An 11,881-nucleotide genomic window follows, 5' to 3' on the forward strand; every position below is an offset into this window, starting at 1 on the left:
AGAGATTGATGGCATGTTAAATTGCTGTAGCTGATAGGATAATTAAGTAATAAAACTCTCCAAGTAGTAATTATAGGATATGTCAAATGGAATTATAAGGCAAGAGGCCAAAGGCCAAGTGATTAACCATCAGTGAATTACAACAGCTCCCTGAAAATACTCCACTTGGTGTGCATTAGGGCTTGCAATGAAATAGGGTTTTATTAGTAACAAGACGAAACAGGATGATGCATGTACATCTCAACTATGGTGTATAATTGGAACAAGAGGATAAATGCAGAGGTCATCTAATACCATCTAAATATTGCTATTTTGTATGGTCAGTCAATACTGATTAGTAATGCCATGGTCATTGTTTATATCTGGACACTTAAGGCTTAGAGCATTTTTTTTGTTTTTTGTTTTTATCGGTTCACAAATAAATTGATACCATTTTTATTTTTCAGATCAATTTTCTTTTTCCATATTTTACTATGAAAAGGAAAAATAAAGTGGAAAAGAAAGTTTTACAAGCCACCTTTTAGTTTTATTAAATATATATGTGGGAGTGTATGCTGGTTGGTGTGTTTACACTGTATATATCAAGGTTGCATCCTATGTATTCTTAAGTTTTAAGTCTGACTAAACACACATAGGACTGAGCTTTGGCTCTTCAACCTCTTTCCTAAAATTCATCGGGAGGAAATCCCTTTTGAGGTATAAGTAGAGGAAAGAACTAACTATGAACATGATCCAGTAGAGTTAATCCACCATTGGAACTGCTCACATCAGAAGGACTGGGGTCATACAGATGCTATTTCTCTGATGCAGTCCGCTGTTCACTCTCCTAATCTGCTTCACAGGGCCAGCAAGGAAGGATGAAATTCCATAACACTAGCCGTTAAGCACTATCATGATGTTGTATTTAGGCCTGCAAAACTCTTATGTAGCCTTGATTGTGGATGAGATATTTTGACAAAGTGCAGCCAGCTGTCCAATGTATTTCCTAACGCTTTCCACATAGCCAGCATTTTAAGATAGCCAATATCATTCCCACCCTCATTAACCCCCAAGTATGTATACCTGTTGCTAGTTATCTTTACAACATAGACGTTTTGGCACTGTGATTATCTTTGACACTGTAACCTTCCTAGGCAGTATTTGTATTGTTCCTTTTGAAAACCCATTAGTTTGGTTCCCAATGTAAAGGCAGCAAAATTTCTTCACATGAAAGTCTTCAGGATCAAATCAAGAAATACCTTTCAGTCTTCTAGAAATAGAGCTCTCATGGAACTCATGACTTGTAGTTTTGAGAAATTGCTTCCCTAGCCCATTCCTTAAAGTGACGTAAGACCTGGAGCAAAAGTCTTTTCATTTTTTTATTGATCTTCTGCTGCAAACCATTCTCACTTTCTGGTATTTTAGTGCACTGTTAAAATGACAACAAATACATAATATCATCAGCATTTCTATAAATCAATGTTCCTACTTCTTGGTGATGCTTCTATTATGAAGCCATGAATGCTACAATAACTAGCTCTGCGAGAAATTTCATGTGTTTCAGAAATCTTTACACGATATAACATGGCCATGTCATTTTAAAAATCATTGATGGACAAATATTCCTTTTAAAAAACAGACATATGTTTCACATCATTTGTTGTTGTTTATTCTATCAGTCACTTCCACCTCTTCATAACCTCCTGGACCAGCCCACGCCAGAGTTTCTTATGAGCCATGGCCACCCCCAACTCCTTCAAGGCCGAGTCAGTCACTTCAAAGATAACATCCATCCATTTTGGCTTTGATCAACCACACTCCCTTTTTCCTTCCATATTCCCCAGCATCATTATCTTCTCCAAGCTTTCCTGTCTTCTCATGATGTGGCCAAAGTACTTCATCTTTGCCTCTAATATCCTTCCTTCCAGTGAGCAGTTGGGCATTATTTCCTGGGGTATGGACTGATTTTATCTTCTTGCGGTCCAAGGCACTCTCCAAATTTTTCTCCAATACTACAGTTCAAAGCATCTATCTGTTAGAGATGTCATTCTGCACTGCCTAAGTCTCTATCGTTAGATAGCAAGCCTAGAGCAGAGTTAGGGACACCTTCCCACAGTCCTATGCATGCTTGATAGGCTTTACTCTTATTTCCTTCTTCCTGTCCTGTTTAGATCCACCCCATCCTTTTGTTGATTTTAGAAATGTGATCTCTCCTAGGGCTTGATGTAACTTCCTCAATTTGGCCTTTGGAATTTTTATGGCCCTAGAGAAGAAAGGGACTTACCATGAGGTGGTCGCCATTCATTCTTCCTGCTTTGTTTCACAGAGAGGACACATTTTGTCCCCTTTTGTAGTCAAGATGTAGATTTTTTTTATCTGTCTACCTGTCTTAGACCAGATTATATAAACTAGTTAGCTCCAAACCTTTTCTATCCATCAATGGATTTATTTTTACCTCAATAAATGCTTTTTAAACTTTTAAGCTGACTTTGCGATCCTTTGCCATCCAGAAGACAATGGCTTTCCTGAACTCGCTCTGCGTAAGTTTTCCTGCTGTATTGGAAGAGATACTTCCACACACTCTGCTGTTTTTCATGGGAATTTACTTCACAAAGAGGTTGATTTGAGCTTAACAGCTCCTAGATTCCCAACACTATCTTCCCTCACTCGCATCCATAGGTTACTATGAGGAAAACCACTGTTTTAACTATGTGGACCTTTGTTGCCAGTATGATGTCTCTACTCCTAACTATTTTATTGAGATTGATCATTGCTCTCCTCCCAAGAAGTAAACATCTTCTGATTTCATGGCTGCAGTCTGTGTCTGCAGTAATCTTCATGCCTAGAAATACAAAGTCTGTCACTGCCTCCATGTTTTCTCTCTTTATTTCCCAGTTATCAATCAGTCTGGTTACCATAATCTTGGTGTGTGTGTGTGTGTGTGTGTGTGTGTGTTTTTGATGTTTAACTGCAACCCAGGTTTTGCACTTTCTTCTTTCACCTTGGTTATAAGGCTCCTCAGCTCCTCCTCACTTTCAGGAAAGTGATATCATCTGCACATTTAAGATTGTTAATGTTTTTCCAGATATTTTTACTCCAACCTTGGATTCATCAAGCCCCACACGTTGCATGATGTGTTCTGCATAAAAATTGAATAGGTAGGGTGAGAGTATACAATCCAGCCATACTCCTTTCCCAATCTTGAACTAGTCTGTTGTTCCATGGTCTGTTCTTACTCTTGCTACTTGGTCATTATACCACCAAGAACTTGCCACAATTTATTGTGATCTACACAATCAAAGGCTTTTGAATAGTGAATAAAACAGAAATATATGTGTTTTTTAAATCTCCCTGCTCCATGTAAGCCACCCCGAGTCCCTTCGTAGAGATGGTGGCGAGATACAAAAATAAAGTACAAAAATAAAAATTTGGTCTCTCGTTCCTCTGCCTTTTCTAAACCCAGCTTGTACATCTGGCAACTCTTGCTTCATGTATTGCTGGAGTCTACCTTGCAGGATCTTCAAATCATATCTCACTCCCAATGCTTTTCCCAGTCTACAGAGCACAGACCATGCTGTTACTATGAGGAAAGTTTTAGCTTTCTCTGGTATAAATACCAAATATTGAATATGCAGATCAGGCCCAGGCCTTCAAGATGCAATACAAGGATTAGATGATGCCCTTATCTTCAGCTTTTCATACAGGTGCTAGGAAGAAATGTTGCCAGAGTAACACAATATATTAATATAACAATGTTCGGTTTTAGTTATTTCAAGAGATGAGCAGACTTTGCCCCTGTCTCAATGTGGCAGGAACTTTTCTAATTAATCCTTTTATTACTCCATGACAATTAATCCATGGCAACATCTCATAGAATCTGCAATCAGTGGTTTAGAGAAAGAAATCTCAACCAGATAGCTCTAGTGCCTCATCAAATTACAACCTCCAAAACTTCATAGATGTTGTCAGGTTAGACTACATCTGTTTGTGGAGTGTGGATGGCCCCCTAGATTCAACCCAATGTGTTCCTTAATTTCAGTCTGAACATGAAGTCTATATTCTAAATCTAGACTTGGTTTTAAAAATCAGTCAATCTATCACTTACACTGATTCAATTTCTCAAATAAGAGATAGCTGGAGCTGTGTCTTCTAAAATAGGAAGCCTCCATTATGCACTAGGAAACTGATTTGAAAAAAGCAATATAAAATATGTGTTATTTTCTCTAGAGTTTTGAAATTGTAGATAATATCCCTTATTCTCAATGGTACTATGATGTGGCTAAGCAATCTATTATTATATACAAGAGCAGTGATGAGTCACTTGTTAGTCAAATCCAGAATTTGTCCCTTGTAGAAAGTGAACGAGTAACAACAAAACAAAAATTAAATCCATAACAGCAATTTTAACATAGATCTAAAGGAGTTAGAAATCACTGAGGCCAAGACACAAATACTAAACTTGTATATGTGATTACTCAACATGAGTATATTCCATCCAGACAATCAAGAAGACAAAAATGAAGCCAATCGGGATCTTAGAAATCGCTACATAGATAGAGTACTGAAACACATAAAGGCTGCAATTAATTTCTGATAATGTTTCATCCATTGATGATAATTTTCCCCAAACAATTTAATGCACAAAGGACTATTGTTGTCCATGCTCCTAATGCATAAACTGGGTCCATGAAAACTCACTTTAAGGAATTACAAAGCCCCCTGCATGTTCCTCTATATGCCATCCCATTGTCTGATTTTTAAATGTGGTAAGTTGTACTAAAATTGTGACATTTTTTTACAGTGGGACTTCAGCCACTAGCAACTACCAGTCAAAATTATAAAGTGTTTGGTTTAGAACTATATACATCTTTGGAGTGCTTGTATTCCATTCCTAAGTCTTTGAAATTTCACAGTATCCTGAACTTGCTCTTTCTTTTTTAAGTTTACTTAAACCCTACTTCAGTGAACACAATAGAATGAATAAAGTGGTTTCCAGGCAGGGCCTCAAGAGCTGTTAATTAGTGTCTGTAAAATACTTTTGAGAGCTTCACTGAAGCTATTGTAAGTGCAAAATTAATTATTCAGAAAGTACAAAAAGATTTAGTGTTTTACCTGTTGGCAACAGTTCAGACGCTTCTAGACTGTTCAGTGTCTATCAATAACCTAACATACTCTAAATTGCAACATTTTGTTTTCCTTCAGGACCCTTCCATTCAACTTCTTTCAGTGTAATAATTATGCAGTTGTTAGTTTGTGATAGACAGCATCCAGATTCCTTTATTTGTATTCAGGTGTCTTTCAGCATTTGAATTAATTTAACACTGGAATAATGTGAGCTTCTCCTCCGAGTGATAATGCCACATTATTTTTATGGTACATGGGGCCTAGAATGAAGCTGGCCAGGTATCACTGATGTCTATTGAAATATGATGCAATGAAATGAAATGAAAATATTCCAGGGTTCCTGAAAGGATTCAAAGCCACAATTTGAATTACTATTTGAGGCATGCCAAGAGTTGTTTTCTTCTAAATCAGGAACAGCCACCCAGTTCTTCTTCTTGAACCACAATTCTAAATAGTTATAAAGTTGGGAGCTGCAGTTGTGTATCTGGAGGGCCACATAGTTCCCAGTCATACTCTAAAACAAGGGTCCCCAAACTAAGTCCTATGGGTTAGATGCAGCCCTCCAAGTTTATTTACCTGACCCCTGCCCTAAACTTTAGACTTAGGGTTGCCCTAAGACTAAAATGTCTTGAAGGAACAGAACAACAATCCAAATTAACATGACGATCTCATCAGGCAAAAGCAGGCCCACACTTTCCACTGAAATACTGGTAAGTTTATGTTGGTTAAAATTGTTCTTCATTTTAAATATTGTGTTGTTTTTTTCATGGGGTCTTTTTGCACTACAAATAATATATGTGCACTGTCCATAGAAATTTGTTCAAGTTTTTTTCAGACTGTTGTGTGCTCCCCCCGCCCCCACCAACAGTCTGAGGGACCATAAATTGGCCCTCTGTTTAAAAAATTTGAACACCCTTGATCTAAACTAAGGTTCTGTCTACTTTTTTAAATATGTGAATTTGTCCTGAAAATAGCTATTTTGCTTGTAATGAGGATTGCTGACTGCTAAGCATCTAAATAGATATGCAATATTGATATGCAATACAAATATTGATATAATTGCTGCTAAAGAGCCAGTATAATGTAATAGTTTGAGTTTTCGTTTCATGTCAAGAGTGACTTGAGAAACTGCAAGTTGCTTCTGGTGTGAGAGAATTGGACGTTTGCAAGGATGTTGCCCAGGGGACGCCCGGATGTTTTGATGTTTTTACCATCCTTGTGGGAGGCTTCCCTCATGTCCCCGCATGGAGCTGGAGCTGATAGCGGGAGCTCATCCACTTGAACCAGGAACCTTCAGGTCAGCAACCCAACTTTCAAGTCAAGCAGTTTTAACCCACTGTGTTACCAATGGTTTAAGTGCTGGGCTAGGATTCTAGAGATCAGGATTTGATTCCTATTTGGCATGGAAACCCATTAAATGGCCTCAGATGAGTTAGACCAGGCATGGGCAAACTTCAGCCCTCCAAGTGTTTAGGATTTCAATTCCCACAATTCCACTAGGCTGTTAGCAATTGTGGGAGTTGGAGTCCAAAACACCTGGATAGCCAAAGTTTGCCCATGCTTGATTTAGATACTCTTAGCCTCAGAAGACTGCATGATAGGATAACCTTAGGATTGCCATAACCTTGTAATGACATTCAAATATATAACAACAAGAAAATACTCTGAAGGTGTTGTTGTTTTGTTCAAATAATGGGTGCTCCATGCATTAAGCAGAAAGAGATCTTATGCTGACCCGGCCCTTAACGCTGCACATTTGTGATAAATCTACATTTTATATATAAATCGCCCTAAGGATGAAGGTAGGAACCTATGTGATGTCATGGCTCTAGCAACATAGTTTCTCTGCCCAAACAATATCTAGAGATAATTTCATGTGAATTACTTGTCAGATTGTGCCCTTTAATCGCACAGTGATTTAACTGTATCATAGAATCATAGAATAGTAGAGTTGGAAGAGACCACATGGGCCATCTAGTCCAACCCCCTGCTAAGAAGCAGGAAATCGCATTCAAAGCACCCCCGACAGATGGCCATCCAGCCTCTGCTTAAAAGCCTCCAAGGAAGGAGCCTCCACCACGGTCCCGGGGAGAGAGTTCCACTGTCGAACAGCTCTCACAGTGAGGAAGTTCTTCCTGATGTTCAGGTGGAATCTCCTTTCCTGTAGTTTGAAGCCATTGTTCCGTGTCCTAGTCTGCAGGGCAGCAGAAAACAAGCTTGCTCCCTCTTCCCTATGACTTCCCTTTACGTATTTGTACATGGCTATCATGTCTCCTCTCAGCCTTCTCTTCTGCAGGCTAAACATGCCCAGCTCTTTAAGCTGCTCCTCATAGGGCTTGTTCTCCAGACCCTTAATCATTTTAGTCGCCCTCCTCTGGACGCTTTCCAGCTTGTCAACATCTCCCTTCAACTGTGGTGCCCAAAATTGGACACAGTATTCCAGGTGTGGTCTGACCAAGGCAGAATAGAGGGGGAGCATAACTTCCCTGGATCTAGACGCTATTCCCCTATTGATGCAGTTTTGTGTCGTCTGGGAGGGATAGCTAACACTCCAGAAGACAGGAGCAGAATTCATGTAGCATAATGGTATTCTTCTCTACTTAACTGTTACAAGAGAGTGCATGTTCAGAATTTTTTTTTAAAAAAAAGATAACTAAGTGAATCCATAGGAGAGTACAAGATGTGCTATAGAAACATTTCATTGGGATTTCTCCAAATACATCTTGCGTGTTAAATACTACTTGGCAATCATTTAATGAAGTTTAACATATGTATATTAGATTCACGACTTCCAGTCTAGGTATAAAACCTCAATGAATGAATTTAGCCAAGTAGCATTCAGCGAACATCTTTTTAGATGTTTCTTTTCTTCCATGTTATTTTTAGATGGAGTGATCAGGATAGCAGCCTTACACACTTGTTGACCATTTTCTAGAACGTATCCAATATGTAGTCCCTAACTAGAGTAGATGCATATAGACTCAGTAGAATTTACATGAGTATTGATTTTTCAAAAGATTCATTGATTCGATGGATATCAGTTGGCTTTAGGCTAAATTTCCCTCTGCTTAAGAAGTGGGATCAGTACAATATTCTACCAATATTTTCTATAATGCTCTATGATTATGGGATGCTGACCTTGATGAGTACATGGCAAGGCTTTCGGGGCAGCAAATATTATATTTTGGGAGCTAGCCTTCTGCATTTAATAGCTATAATCTTATTAATAATTTTTAATAACAACATATATTTAATCAGTGGCTCAAACATAGAATATACGATAGAATTCCACACCCACTACCACACATTTTCTCATGGTCTTTTCCTCATAATTAAATCAGTGAATATCAATTATGAAAACTTGGAGTGCTATCATTTTCTTTCTTTAAAATCCATTCCGTTATCTCGTCAAGAAATCCCAATAAATCAAAATTCTGAGATGTGTCATATAATTTAGAAGTGAATTTGGATTGTATTTGGGAAGTCTGATTAATTACAGTTCAGAACAAGGCTAAATTATTGTATGTTCAACTCAATTTTGAGCTCTTCTGATAAATGAGATGTTCTGATACTAAAGAGCATTTCTACTTTGTATAGTTTTAGCAGTTTCTGCCATTTTAAATGGCATAGCAGAATCTTACTGAACTATATCATTTAAGATTTAGTGACATAATTAGATTTTTTCCATTGGGGAGCTTAACTGCAGTTAAGAAGCATAGGGCAGGACAAAGGGCTACCTGTGTCCCTATTTTAGAGGAAGGGGATAGTGTAAATAAAGATAATGGCCATAATTCTGTATCAGCTACTTAGTTAAATAAATATACTGAATTACCTATACTTCATAGCTCTCATCAGATGGAATGGGGAAAAATAGGAAAGCAGGAGAAAGTGGAGAGAACAGTCTTACCCCCATTCCCTCCCATATTTCCCCATCTTCTAGGATGGCCACCCACCTCACGTACTTTCCCCACCTTTCTCCTGCTTTCCCCCACTTTCTGCTGCTTGGAGTTTGGTAACATCCAATTCCTGAAAATGGCTTCTAGGCTTCGTTTCCATGCACTGTGTAAATAGAGTCCCATGGAGTCCCACTGGAAATGCCCTTACATCATGTGATGGTTTCCATGGGGCTCCGTTTCCACAGCACATGGAAACAGAACCTAGCAGCCATTTGATGAAATCTGAAGAGGCTTTTGTTGGAAATCACCCTGGACTACTCAAGTCTAAATGTAGTCAGATAGATGATAGAGTTAGATTGAGGGAATCCTTTCCCTGTTTCCAAAGCATGCCTAGATAGGCTTTACTGTGTTTCACTCTATCCTGTTTACGTCACATCCCTTACTTTGAAGTTAGTAGAAATGTGAATCTTTAGGGACACTAACTTCTCATTGGTCAGAATGTCTTTTATGGCCCCAGTAAACTGGACCATGAAGTTGGAACCATTTTGGTTCTCTCTTCTCCCTTTGTTCTTCTAGCTTACAAGCAGCATCTTGCTGTTTCTCCTGGCAAGATGTAACTATTTAGATGTTTGTTATTTTTCCTTTCTTAATTTTCCTTAGAAACCAGTCTAGAGTAGACTAGACAGCTCCCAAGCCTTTCTATCTATAATGGAGTTCTTTTTACCTGAATAAATACTTTTTGAACTTTTACTGAGACTCTGCAGTCCATTGCAATCCTAAATGATCAAAGGCTTACATTCTTTCCTGGGACATCAATCATCCCATATTTCTGTCAGCTTTTGCCTCTTCCCCTCCCTCCCTTCCTTTCCAAGGTGGAAAAGGTGTGACCCAACAGATGCAAAAGACTGTGGCAGCAACATATTTGTGGGTCCCTTTAAGTGCCGGAGTCCCCTCAGAAGCCAGAGCCCAGACTCGCTTCTCATTCTCTGAATAAACTCAGTTCTGACAGACACTACCAAGCGGCCACCCCACTAGACCTCACCTCGCCTTGGACTTCGGATGTTTGCAGTTCCGACTTCCAATTCCATTCCATGCCGTCCCCTTAATTTCACCTTTGACACCTGGCAACCATGGTGAGGAGGGAGTTGCAATCATGACAATAGTGACTAAGTAGCCTTCGTATCTGTGAAACAATTGTGGAATAATAGATCTAGGTAACTATACTGTAATTATACTTTACCAAGTAGCTGATACCAAATTTCAGTCAATTATGATACCATAAAATATTTTAATTGAAACCTTTTAAAACAGTAGATAAGAAGCTGATGACTTGCAATGCTACAGATCACATTTGTACTATACGTTTTGAGCAAGGAAGCTTCTCTTACAACTACAGATTTTTAAAATGCAATAATTAATAGATTGATGGCAGCTTGAACTATCAATCACATTGTATCTGACATACTGTCTCTATTGTGAATCCAAAAAAACCCACTCCTTTTTGGTCTACCTACACATACAAAGGAGTGTAAACCTCTATCAGTGTTGGATGAAAAGAGGAGAAATTATATGCCAAATTATTTTTAGCACTTTTTATTTTCCAACCTACACATTTCATTATATATCTTACACCATCCTCCACTGCCAGTGCCACAATTCCTCTGATTTACGGTATTAGTTTCCTTATAAATTTTTCTTAGGAAAGATTCCCCTTGCATATAATTAAGGCGATACACAATTTTTCAAAAAGAATAAAGCACAAAAAATCTAGATAGAATGAAAGTTCATGTAATCCAGTATTCTGCATTGGAGCCATGGTCTGTCTTTTGTTGAGTCATGGAAAGACCTCTGCTTCATCTCCAGAGATCTCTTCATCTTTCTATTATCTCTATTCTCTAGTGCATGGGCTTCTACAGTGATAAAGATGTGTGCAACAACTAGCACAATTGTCTGTAAAAACGTGTAGTGACTATTTGCTATTGTTAGCTGGAGGACCTGTCATGGATATTTGCACTGCACATTAAATGTTGTGGCACAGCCTGAAAATGACCACAAAACTGTTTCACAATTAAACAGGATACCCTCCAACTGTCTCAGTTTGTCAGAAAAGGTTCTGATTAATCCTTTGCCATCTCACTTTTTAAGTTCTATTTAAAATGTCCCCATTCCCCAACGGTTTGCACCTAGACTACTTGAGGGACCATATTTCCTCCTACCCACCCACTTGAGATCTGAGATCATTAGGAGAGATCCTTCTCTCAGTTCCACCACCATCAAAGGCACGATCGGTGGGGAGAGAGAGGGCTTTTTCAGTGGTGGCCCCACGGCTCTGGAACTCCCTTCCTAGAGAGGTATGATTTGTCCCCTCCTTACTGGCCTTTCGATTAAAAGTTAAAACTTTTTATGTGGAGCCAGGCCTTCCCAGATGAATGATAATAGGCACTGACAGATAACTGCTGGTAATATTTACCTCTGAATGCTTTATTAGTCCCAGCAACTGCGACAAGGTCTTTTGAAAACATAGTGTCTTAGGAGTTGTATAACTAATTTTTACAAATAACCTCAGTGTCCTGAGGTTAGGGAATTTTTAACGGCATTTGTTGTAAGTTATTGTTGTATATGGGGTGTTCGAATTGAGTTTTCTTTAAATCTTTAAATTGGCGTATGATGTTTTAGTTGAGTATGTATTTTATGTATTGATGTATATGTATTTGTGTTTTTTAAACTTTTTAATGCCACTTTGAATTCCACCCATGGGAAAAGTGGAATAGAAATGAAATAATAATAATAATAATAATAATAATAATAATAATAATAATAATAATAATAATTTCCTCCCTGCTCCTCCCATTTTGTCCCATCATCATGGGATACTTAAATTG

Source organism: Anolis carolinensis, chromosome 4, assembly GCF_035594765.1.
Source record: "Anolis carolinensis isolate JA03-04 chromosome 4, rAnoCar3.1.pri, whole genome shotgun sequence".
Lineage (NCBI taxonomy): Eukaryota > Metazoa > Chordata > Lepidosauria > Squamata > Dactyloidae > Anolis > Anolis carolinensis.